The sequence below is a fragment of the Dysidea avara genome, chromosome 8 (assembly GCF_963678975.1).
Source record: "Dysidea avara chromosome 8, odDysAvar1.4, whole genome shotgun sequence".
NCBI lineage: Eukaryota > Metazoa > Porifera > Demospongiae > Dictyoceratida > Dysideidae > Dysidea > Dysidea avara.
In genome coordinates this window covers 27,997,597-28,010,342 of record NC_089279.1, presented here as the reverse complement: position 1 = coordinate 28,010,342, position 12,746 = coordinate 27,997,597, and the positions used below count along the sequence as shown (strand labels likewise).

The window sequence follows — 12,746 nt, the reverse complement described above, 5'->3', positions numbered from 1 at the left end:
ACCAGCTAAAGAATTCAAGACTATTTGAAGCCTAAACATCAATGAAAATGGTCTGATACAGCAATAAACTGGCATTATTAGCCAATTATGGTGGCATAATTTTGGGAATAATGGGCAATTCTCAAAAGCATAATAGGTGATTTTTGAGCACTGCTCAAAAGCATAATGCTCAATTTTTGGAGCATAATAGCCTCATGCCTAGTCAAAATCCAATAATGGCATATCTGATCTGTTTACTGGCTACTGACTCAGTATTATCAGTATAATTATATTGTTTTAACCATTAATCGCTCACACTGAGCTAAAACATAAGTTTTGACCAATATATGTTTGATCACATGAATCAACTTATCTTTAATTGTGGGAATTTATTTTCAAGTCTTGGAAATTTTATTGTTGAAAAGAATAGCCTCCTCGGAATATCTGAAAATAAATTCAAAATTATCCACCATATGGTACAGTATAATACTGTATTGCACTAGTGATCTGCAAGAAGGTTGAGTGTAGAAGGTATTCCAGACAGTGGCGACTTGATCCTTTAATGCATGCTTTAAGGGAACTTTACCACAACAGCTGAGATCTGGAATCTTCTCTTACACAAAGTTTATTTGTAAGTGACTGCATGCTTTGCCACTGAAAATGCAGGGAATTGAAATCTTAGCATTAAAATTGATGTTATGACTTGGATTATACTGACCAGCATCCCCCTCCCCCCCACACACACACACACACAATACCCTTTAAAATAATTGTTGAGTATAGATTCCCTTTCCCATTGAAACAATAATATGTGTGTTGCATTGCGCACTGTCCAGATTGGTGAGTAGTGAGCCATGTAGTAGTGATTATATATCATGAGTAACCAATACATGCAGCTCAGGTTTTCTTATAACTATGTGTATAGGTATACCTAATCCTGTGTATGTGTTTTGTCTTGAATTATGGTCCGGGTGTTTGTTTAACACTGGAAAAGTATACCTCTACTTATGGAAATGAGTATATGTTTGCTCCTTTATAATATTATAGGCATGCAAACTAGCACTATATACTGTAAACATACAGTAGGTAACAGATCTAGAATGAACAAAAGTAAATCATTATTAACTTTCAGATAGCTGTCCTCTAGAACATATACCTGACATGCCCCATCAATATTATGTGATCCATCATATTGCAAGCATGCAGGTTTAAAAGAGAGCTGCACATCAGACCACACATGGTTGGAATGCTGGGATGGACTATACTGCTATATGCTTGTTTTCAAAATCATGACACTGCCACTTTAGCTGTATCAGTCAGTGCTAGCTGGTTATATACCAATGGAGAGAATAGTGCTGCTGCATTCATGTTGATACATAGCGGAAAGTTAAGATGAAAGCCACAAAATCACTGATAATGCCAAAATGATATGTGGAGTAGTGGGCATATAGCACCTTCTTTTGGGTACTTGCCATTTTCTTGTCAACACATATAATAGTGTATGCATGTAAGCTATACTTTAGTTGGTAGTCAGTATATATGTCATTAGTACACCTAAACTAAGAGTCTAGGACACTATCAAGTACATAACGTGACTGGATTTTAGAACATGTCACACATGTGATTGTGAAACAATTGGACTTAGCGTTACCATAAAGACTGTTATGCATCTGTTGGATTATTTCATATTGAATTCATTGCAATTCAAGCCACTGGCTAATGATTGCAATCACTGTAATGCTGAATGGCAAGTTGGCAACTAGATATATAAGTTTAAAATTTTGGTCATAAATGTTTGAGTTGTCAAATGTGACATTAAGGCTGATTTTCCAAAATCCAGCCACAAATATAGCTATAGCCTGTATTGCATGTCTTGGAGAAAAAGTATCAAAATCATTGGCTGGAATCAGCTGCAGATTATAACTTTAAAATGAGACACTAACTGAAACTATAATAGCTATCATGAGTGCTCAATATAGCTTAGCCATATACAATGCAACTGTATAAAATTAGGTACTTATTTCAGTATTTTATTGTAGTTAATGTACAGAATTTGACAAGTGAGTGTGTAAGCATACATGAAAGTATGTTATGTGTGCAAATTGCAATTGGTTTTCTGATAATTAGTTCTATGATTAGATTTAAAAAGAATATTTAAATAAGTTGACTTTTGTTTGTGAATGGTAGCTTGAATCTGTTTTAGTGGACTCCAGTGGTGTATAAAATTATAGCGGTAAATTGCTGTGTCCCTATAGCTAGTCCATGTCACTCCAGTGATCACAATAACTGTATAAATTATATCAATAGCTACATGCATACTAAGGCTGCTAAAAGTCACAAAAAAATATGAAGTGCAGTTCCAGCTTGCAAACTAAAAGTAAATTTTGCATGGAGACTGGAGTTTGGCATGGGGTACAACTGATTTCCAAAAGCTATAAACAGTTCTGCAGCAACTTCAGTCTTCCATGGTGAGTAGGCTTGTGCCAATTATGCCAGAATAATTTCGAGCATAATAGGCTAGCAAAAGGATCAAGCATTATGCCAGCATAATAGGACGATTTTCAAGAATTTTAATTAAAACGCACAAATGCGTGCACCAAAAATACTGCACGACATTAACACACTGCACATTATTATTGCATTTCATATCAAAAACCTTGCAGTGTTATTATTTTTATACTATTTCTTGACTGATTATTCACACTTTATGGAAATAGAATCAAGATATTCAAATAGAGCAGTCACTTACTCTAATACAGCAGTCAGGAAATGCAGATATACTCTAATAAAACAGTCAGCTCTCAAGCATAATCTTGATTTTGATAGCATAATTTTGAGCATAATAGGCTGGATTTTTGAGCACTGCTCAAAAGCATAATAGGCAATTTTCAAATCATAATTGGCTCAAGCCTAATGGTGAGGGAAGGGGGCACTCACCAGCTATAGGCTTGGGAGGCTCCTTATACACCTATGATGATCACGTGGACAGTATTGCAAGAGATCATGTGATCTGGTGTGACATAGGATGATTGTAACCGGGAGAGAGAATCATCATTATTATAACTCAATAATCTATGGTTTATGATGGTTTGATGTTTTGGGAGGTGGCTGTAGTAACAAGCGTGAGGTTCATGTGAGCACGGCAACAGACAAGGATTTTTAGTCTCGTGTGGCCAAACCACTTGTCATTGGGTAGGGAGAAAAAAGGGTCTGGAACAGTTCGAATCCCACAATCGTCTTGACACGTCACGAGGGTACGTCATAAGTATGCAACTCATGCCCATAAAGTCCCCCCTGAATAAACAAAGACTTAACTTACCTAAACCATAGTAAAAGATCTATGCCTAAACAACTAACAATCGATTCAATCTATTATCGCCTCAAAGGCAGCTTTAGATGCTGACGCAAGCGGCTATTATTTGAAAGGCAGGTTATATAGAGCCGGTACCGGTTACACTGTTTTGCCGGCTATTTTGCCGGCAGTGGAGGGTATAATACTTAGAATGTTACGTGCATTAAAAAAAAACTTGTACAAAAAACCTAAGAAAGCGAAAAAAAAAGTTGTCTAAGCGGGGGTTCGAACCCGGGCATCCGTACTCATAAGCAATGTTTGTAACGATTATACCACCGGTGCTGCAGCTAGTCATATTATTTAGTTTCTACGTTATAAACATCCGACTGAAGTGACTTCTATGTGAAGAAGAAACCAAAGCTGAACCCTAGCCTACCCCTAACGCTAAGGAACTACTTTTCGCATCCCCTAAAGTTGAATGCTCGGGGCAACCTACTAGTGCCGGCACAATAGCCGTTGGGTAGTTGGAAAAGGCGGATACAGCCGGACGCGGACACGGACTCGGACATTTTCAAAAAGCACTTTTACATTTATGTAACAGTTATTTTTCATACCTAATGCTGTTTTTACAGCAGTCTTCGCTTCGAGACCCAGGCGTCGATCCTTTCATAGCGCTTATCCATTTATAAGCGCACGTGCGAAGGACTAGACCAGCACTCCACAGCATGCCAAAGACCATAATGGTGCTGTACACATGTTCTAAAGTCTAATACAGAGTTTTATAGTTGTAGAGATTAGCTTGTATGCCCCATGCAACTTAGAAAAGGTGCAAAGAAGAGCTGCTCGATGGATTTTATCAGATTACTCCAGAAATAGTGTTACGTCATTATTGTCCTCTCTTAGTATACCTACATTACAACAACGCCGTCAGTCATCAAGATTAACACTATTCTATAAAATAATTAATAATACACTACCGATCTCCATCCCCTCACATTATCAAAGAACTCAATTTTGTACCAGGCAACATCACCCCAATCATTTCATTCTGCCACAAGCAACCCTCAACACCTATAAATATAGTTATTATCCTAGAACTGTTAAAGACTGGAATGAGTTGCCAATTAATATAATAGAATCAAGAAATTTGGATGAATTTATTTACGTACTTAACCTTCACTACTGTAATTAATTATCAAATTGCATGTATGTATGTATGTATTTGATTGTACCATTTGGGGTTTTCACCCCCTGGGCAAACCAGCTGAGCTGACTGCCCAGTACCTAATCTTAAACTTAGCTTAGCAGGCCAAATCCACAATCTTACGCCTTTTTAGTATAAGGCGCAGGTGCTTATACCGAGTGTTGAGGATTTCAAGGACCTGGCCTACGAGATTAAGTTGGGACATGCTAGATTAATCTCTGTGACTCTGAATTAGATTTCTAGAGCACGTATACAACACTATAATGGTCTTTAGAGTGCTAGTCTATCCTTCGCACGTGCGCTTATAAATGGATAAGCGCTATGAAAAGATCGAAGACTGCTGTAAAAACAGCGTTAGGTATGAAAAATAACTGTTATATAAATGTAAAAGTCCTTTTTGAAAATGTCTGTGTCCGTGTCTGTGTCCGTGTCCGCGTCCGACCGTACCCGCCTCAGTTTTCCAACTACCCTGATAAATCACGCTCATAACAGTAATGGCATTAAGTTACCATCAGATAGCCACAAGTCTATTCAAGGAATTACTTAATAACCAAAGCTGGATATTCCCAAAACTTATTGGCGTCAGGTTCATCATGTTTAATAATCATAGCTAGAAGCTGCAGTCTTATGTCAGCAAACATGACTAAACTGAAGGAGAAAACATAGACTGCATATACACACAGATGTACGCTCTCTTCTAAATGTGGTCCTTCCATGCAGTAGTGTACATACAACCGCACAACACACAAGTATGTACGTCAGGTGATGTACGTACATGCAGATTTGTGATACAGTGGATCCTCACTAATCCGAACAGCTCTGTTCTCAAGTTGACAAAAGTCTGTTCAGATTAGTGAATTTGTTTGGATTAGTGAACCCATTGATTATATACAGAACCTAATTCAATTACTCTAATAGAACATACATTTGTTTGCAAATACTCTAATAAAACAGTCATTTGTACTGTTCGGATTACTGGAGTTCGGATTAGTGAGGATCCACTGTATATTGTAATAGATGAGGTCAATATAGGTATACAGGTAGACCACAATATTATATGATATACATAGTCATAGTTGTGTGTGGTGTGGTCTGTTTGTTTGCTGTGCTTGTAAAAAGAATGTCATACATATTTCCACTAAAAAAAAAAACATTCATTAAAAATGTTACAAATTTTATGCATACACCATACCTTGACTGAATCACATCATGATCACGGAGAATCTTTCAAGTAGCTGTATACAGTTGAGACTCGATACCTCAGTGCAGTTACCTTCCTCAGCAGATGTGTTTCACATTTCCTACCAACTACCTTCATCAATGGAGGTGCCAGGCTATATTAACAAAAAGCACACACTATCCATAGTGCATACATATTTAAAAGTGTCATTATCACGGAGTGGTATTATTTACAAGGTCGTGAAGTACACCTTAGCTGTACATTTGACATGGTCACTATAATAAGGTGGTCTTTTATGGGATGGTCATTATTTGAGGTAATCAAGTACACCTTGATAATTTGGAACCTTTTGACATGGAGGGGGTCTTATTAATGAGGTCATGAAGTACACTTGACATGGTCACTATAATGCTATAATGAGGTGGTCTTATTGTGGTGGTCCTCTTAACATCTCACAATTGAGATACATAGTTAAGATTTGTACAATTCACTTTCACATGATCACAGTTGAATTTCACTACAGTGGCAGACATTCCACACATCGATCACGTCAACATCACATGATTCACATTTACATCACACAAATTTCACATGCACCATTCCATCATACCGTATGCAGGGTACATTTGGCGGTGATTTTAATTTGGTGGTTTGGCGAACTTAGCTGAAATCGCCAAATTAAAGTCACCGCCAATGTAAATTATCTACCCAGTACTAGTTTAGCATAGTACAACATTCATGCAATCCGCCAAACTAAATGTCCGCCAAACCGTTGTTTCTTTCAAATCGCCAAATTTAATGTTCGCCAAATGTACCAGGCATACGGTATCACTTTCATTTTCATCAAAATTACAAAGTTTCACAATTAGATCACCCCACTTCACGCAGAGTACAGAAATTTTAGGCAACATATACACCACAGTTTTCACAACTGCATTAGAAAGACAATTAGCAGACACAACTGCTTCACACAAACCATTGTAAGGTGCACTACAGGTCAACGTGTTGATGGAGGATGGCCAATAAAGTTTTAGCAGATCTGTGTGCATCACCATCCTACAAAATTCAATATTCACCTGGTTTTTGTGGCTCAACAATAGTCACTAGTCAAGGGTAGTGGAGCAGGGGGGCACTTGCCATCCGAATCGTGAGGTAGGGGGCATTTGCAAAGTCACTTCCCCTAGGGTGCCCTCCCCCCCATTGATTGGCCCTTAGCTCTGCCCCTGTCACTAGTAATTTCAGCATGTGAGGTGAGGGGGGGTGATTTTGGCTGTCCTTTTGCAAAGAGTAAACAAGGGGTGGTTTTTATCACTTGTTCTATAGAACCACTTTCAACTGACATCTAGATTAAAAAAGAAAAACAGAATCATTAGCCAATACATATGTATCAATCTTCCAGTGCTAAGCCATTGGAATCAGTGAGCTGCAGCTGTAGTTACCATAGCGTAAAATTTGCAAGATTCTTTGTACACACCCCCTCCTCGTGGCACCATCGGTAATGTATCAATCGTTACTAGACTGAGCTAGCTACTGATATCGAGGTAAAGGTTACATGTAAACTTTACAGCATGAATTTGCTCCCCACGCGGCTCCTTGAGAAAATCAACTCGCTCGTCGAGATTAAATCACAAAAATTATACCCACAAAATTTAATACACTTTCAAATTTGTGTTTTTGGCAAACCACGAAAATTTACCCACGAAATTAAATATGCTTATGGTATTTGTGAACTAGAGATACACCAGGTACAGTAAATACCTGTAGAAGTTTCTAGCTACTATGGTTTTTGCGACAGCCTGGTTTTATCAAAGTGACACCTGGGGTACCTGAACCACTGTGACACCTGAACAAAAGTGACACCTGAACCACTCGACAAAATCATCTAACTTTCTTGTAGAAGATACACCATGACATTTTGATTACTTGTACCAAAGCAGAAGTTTCTAGCTATTAACACAGTTCAGTTTGATAAAAGTGGCATATTGTGACTACGCTTGCACAAAATTTTCCTTCAGCGCTACCTCCAGCACTACAAGTTAATGGCAGCTGAGTTAAGGACTGATGTTTCTAGCAGGTTTGATAACAAAGTAAGACTGTTTCCTTACATTACAGCAAGATTGGTGGTGTTTGCTGGCTTACTGTCAATGATTCTCATGAAGTTACTCCATACGCATTTTTCAACACAGGCAGATACTTTGTGCCATATCTCCTTAATGGCTTTGTCGAATCATTTACAATTCGGTATGCATAGATGTACTGTATGTTGCTTTTACCCAAAGTTGGTTATAATTGGTTCTGTTAGCCATAAGTTATGAGCGCGAACGCAAAATATTCATGGACTTACCTCCATTTACCTTCTTGTGAGTACAGTGGAACCTCTCTTAACAAACTCTCTATTAAGGAATAGAAAAAAAAAGTTTGCTGTCAACAGGGAAAGTCTTACTTCAGAAAACCTGAATATCACAGCTAAAATTAGTCAGGTCCCAAAATGTCCATAATAGAGAGGTTCCACTGTATTGGTAATTTATAAATCTTTACTTAAAATGGTGTCACGTGTCCAATGCATAACCTGGTTCAATATAGGTTTATAGGTTGATGTCAAATGTCACACACCTTGAATCGAGCCTTAAATCCAATTTAACAACAATACATTCCCACTGTTTTCAGCACTAGCTTACACAGTACATTTTAAAAACTTGTGGACAGGCTTCTGTCAACAGCCCAGCATATAATACATGAAAGGGGCACAACAATTAAAACAAACAATTATCTCTTGCCAAGCACACTGGCAGCTAAAAACTCAAGGGCTGATGCCTCTGGGTTTCTGAAACTTAGGACACTGGCTTGTCCTGAATATTAGTACTTACTACATTATACTACATAATACATATTGTAGTCTTTTCTTACCTCGTCATCCTTTCCAGACCTCCTACGTGCACATTGACTTTAAAATAGCTCCTGTAATATAAAAGCACTCATTAGCATTAGACAAACAATATTCTACACCTTACAGTAGAATGAGTGATGTCATCTATGTTGCAGTCATTACACTTCACACACAAAAGCTACCCTCCTTATTTGAGGTATCGTCAATCTGCATAGAAGGCATGGTTAGATGTAGTCTATTACATTTGTTACAAATGCATGACATATCTATATCCAAGCATTACTACATATATCTAAACAGGCTGAACTACAAATGTGACAAATTCACTTGGCTGACCAAATAATAAAGTTAAATTTTATGGTTTTAACAACTAAGGTTTGGCAATGTGTGCTAACAGTTAAACTCAAGCATCAAAATCAATAAATGCATGTACCAGTGTTGCTTAGAGCTCAACCGATAATCGGATTGGCTATATTGGCCTTCTTTTTGTGTATCGGCATGGGATCAGCAAGATGTGTGACAATGCACAAATACAATTTGGTTGAATCATGTAGGGCTTCCATAGCTTATACAAAAATTGAGACTACAACCTTGAACATAATCATGTTTTTCTACTGACACAGCTACCCATAAACATGTGTTTCTCTGTTGCTTTACAACAGAATTTAAAATGTTTAAAGAAAAATCTATGCTATGTTTATCGGCTTGTTGATATTAGTTAATATCAGTTATTGGAATATTGATATCAGTGCACCTCTAGTACGGCACCTTCTTGTAGTTAAGCAGCTCTCTAGCTACAGGACGATTTGTCACACATCTGAACTCTCTACACGCACTGACTGAGTTAAATGTAGCTACCAATGTAACATAGTGATGTATTCTATGATGATGCATTATAGCAATGATGTATGACTGATTACGTAATGATTGATGATGTAACTATACTGTATGACTGTAGTATATGTGTTTAACATTGTTATGATGAATCAGTCGTGATCGTAACAACCAACACATGATAAAAGGAGCAATCAAGCAAAGAAGTTATTGTAAGGTAGGGAATATAGAAGTTTAGATAGAAGCCAAGCTAGTGGGAAGCTGAGAAAATTCACAGAAAATGCTGCAGGCTCATCGCATATCCACATGGTCTTCCTTGCTGGTAGTACATTAAAATTAGGCAACAATGTTACAGTATCAACAAGATAGTCTCGTGTGGCCAGACCTCTATTTCTCGGCACGGCACTTATCGATAAAAATTATAAGTGCCTGCTCGAAATAGGGTCTGGTCCAGAATCAATAGGCAACTCGTTTTCACACCCCAAGCCATGGCTCGGGGTGTTTAATTAGTGAATCGTCACAACTCGTTGTTTCCTTTTAAGTTATAAGCACAGAGGGCGCTTGAATTTGTCTAGTCTTTACTAGAGTGTTTACCGCGAAGTTTTATATCGCAGTATCGTGAGTCTGATGGAGGTGACAAAGGATCGAGCCATACAACCTCCTTCTGTCTCTGATCTCTCTGGCATTTTCCACAGAAACCAGGCAAAGCGCACACACGGCCGTCATCTACCTGGTTTCCTCGTCCGTTCGCGCTCGAACTTCAAGTGCTTTCACCATGCTAACACATGTGTTAATGACAATAAATATCCTTGTTACAGTCACATGTGTCTTATAATGTAAAAGGAAGTTTACGTTTTATGACGAAATACTGGTTAACACTTTCAAGGTGTGAGAACGAGTTGCCTATTGATTCTGGACCAGACCCTATTTCGAGCAGGCGCTTATAATTTTTATCGATAAGCGCCGTGCCGAGAAATAGAGGTCTGGCCACGCGAGACTATCAACAAGAGTGGCCCCTTCGTAACACACTCTAGCTAGTAGCTAATGACTGGCTACATAAATTTCAAAAACTGTAGCCTATGACCTGCTAAATATCCACTTCGAATGCCTCACATCTTGAATCCTCAGTTTTTAGGGTAGTTCCCCCCCACCCAAATACAAAAAAGAAAAAGCGGTCTGGGCAGAGAGTACATATGGACTGGCTTCTGTCAACAGCCCAGCATATAAATACATGGGAGGGCGCAATATTTGCAAGAACAAACGTACAATTGATTATCCTCTTGCCTGGCACACTGGCAGCTAATGTCAAGAGCTGGTGCCCAGGGTTTCCGAAAGGATAGGACATTCCAGAATATTAGCATTTACTGTAACAGTGAACACCACGATACAAGAAACTTGCCAAAAAATGCCGCCTTGACCCTTAGGGTACCCTACATCTTCAGACTGCTTGTCGTGTTTAACGCGCACTTCTGAAGCGCACTTGATAGTGGAAAACAGGGCCACACTACAGCTACCTTAACCATCTCCGTTCACGTATGAACCTTTAACCTTCGTGGATAGTGACAAATGGTTTGTACTTTGAAACTACATCAAGTGAACAAGATCAAATAAGCGTACACATTCCTTATAAGCGCCACATTAACCAAAAAAATGTTTCCATGAGCTACATATTTAAAGGTAGATTTCTCATTCATGACAACTTGAAAGCAAACAAAAATTGCTGCATAGCTCTACCACACATAATTCTATTTCACCAAGAGAGATCAGTTTTGTAGCTGATTGGGATCCAGCTACCTGCATGTTTGAAATTCAGCTTTGATCAATTATACGATGCTACTTAATTACATAACGGATTAATCAACAACTACAATTTTTTGTAGGATACATTTACTTCATCCTCTACACAATTTTATTAAAAAATGAAGCTTTTCAACAATGGCACTATGATATACCAGAATCCGCAAGTATTAATGCCGAGTCAGCAGTCGGGATATTCTCAGTTTTTAGTCCTTCTCACTTCAGAACATTTTAAATTTTGTTGGCTACATACAATCCAAATTTGGAGATAATTGCACTTGTCATCTTGGAGAATTTAGCAAAAGCAAAAAATTTTAGTACATATTTTTAAAATTTGTATCTCTGGACAGTAGACATGCATCCACATAAAAACCAACGTATGACATGAACAAGCACTACTGTATAAACTGACAAATTTTCATATAATTTGATGCACTGATTCTGCCACAAAGAGTGCATCTTTTTGTCCTTGATAATATACCATTTGTGTTTGATGACAAGCCACGCCCCTAATGATTTTTATGATATGGGCATCATCACCATGACCTAAACACCCATTGTTTTAGTAAAACAAAATGAATAGTTTAGTGTGCAGGCATTTATGCAATGAAAGGACTGAGCACAGAAAACCTATTAGAACTTGACGAAGGCTACGCCCCCAGGCAGTTTTTGGTGGTCAATGATAAATGGACATCATATTGATGTAATGGTATGGATAGACTGCTTAAAATCAGTTTCTGGTACGTACAACATTGCCAAACTTATAATACTTGCATCATGATCAATTCATCTTTATGTGTGCATAAAATATTAATGTACTTACTTGCACAGAGAGTATATACCTGTCTGTGGTGGTGCAAGTAAAAAAAAATCTAGTGTTGCCATGCAAGTTTGGCAATGTTGTACATACCAGAAACTGATTTTAGGCAGTCTATATCCATACCATTACATCAATATGATGTCCATTTATCATTGATAGGCATGAGGCTATTATGCTCCAAAAATTGAGCATTATGCTTTTGAGCAGTGAGAAATCACCAATTATGCTTTTGAGAATTTCCCATTATTCCCAAAATTATGCCATCATAATTGGCTAATAATGTTGTATCAGACCATTTTCATTGATGCTTAAGCTTCAAATAGTCTTGAATTCTTTAGATGGTTGCTGTATTAGAGTATTGTATTTCAATGTGACTGCTTTATTAGAGTAAATAATAGTGGCTGTTGTATTTTTTGACTGCTCTATTAGGGTATCTCGATCTTTTTTAATGGAAATGTTCAATCTACAGATTTTCCTACTGTTAAAGCTTTATGATCACCTCAAAATGCTAGCATAATTCCTGATTCCCACACATACCTATTATGCCCGAAATTATGCCGGCATAATCGCCGCATCCCTAATCATTGACCACCAAAAAAACAGCCTGGGGGCGTAGCCTTCGTCAAGTTCTAATAGGTTTTCTGTGCTCAGTCCTTTCATTGCATAAATGCCTGCACACTAAACTATTCATTTTGTTTTACTAAAACAATGGGTGTTTAGGTCATGGTGATGATGCCCATATCATAAAAATCA

The 12,746-nt window shown here is 37.9% G+C and overlaps 1 long non-coding RNA gene across 1 annotated transcript; it reads right to left on the bottom strand.

The window, feature by feature from the left end:
- Positions 1–5,479: 5,479 nt before the first annotated feature.
- On the bottom strand, positions 5,480–10,995 carry LOC136263998 (uncharacterized). The gene is made up of 5 exons (XR_010704916.1): positions 10,776–10,995; positions 8,667–8,749; positions 8,563–8,613; positions 5,668–5,809; positions 5,480–5,613 (listed from the first exon to the last, which is right to left on the bottom strand). It is a non-coding gene; the product is annotated as an uncharacterized lncRNA (long non-coding RNA).
- Between the last annotated feature and the right edge of the window lie 1,751 nt (positions 10,996–12,746).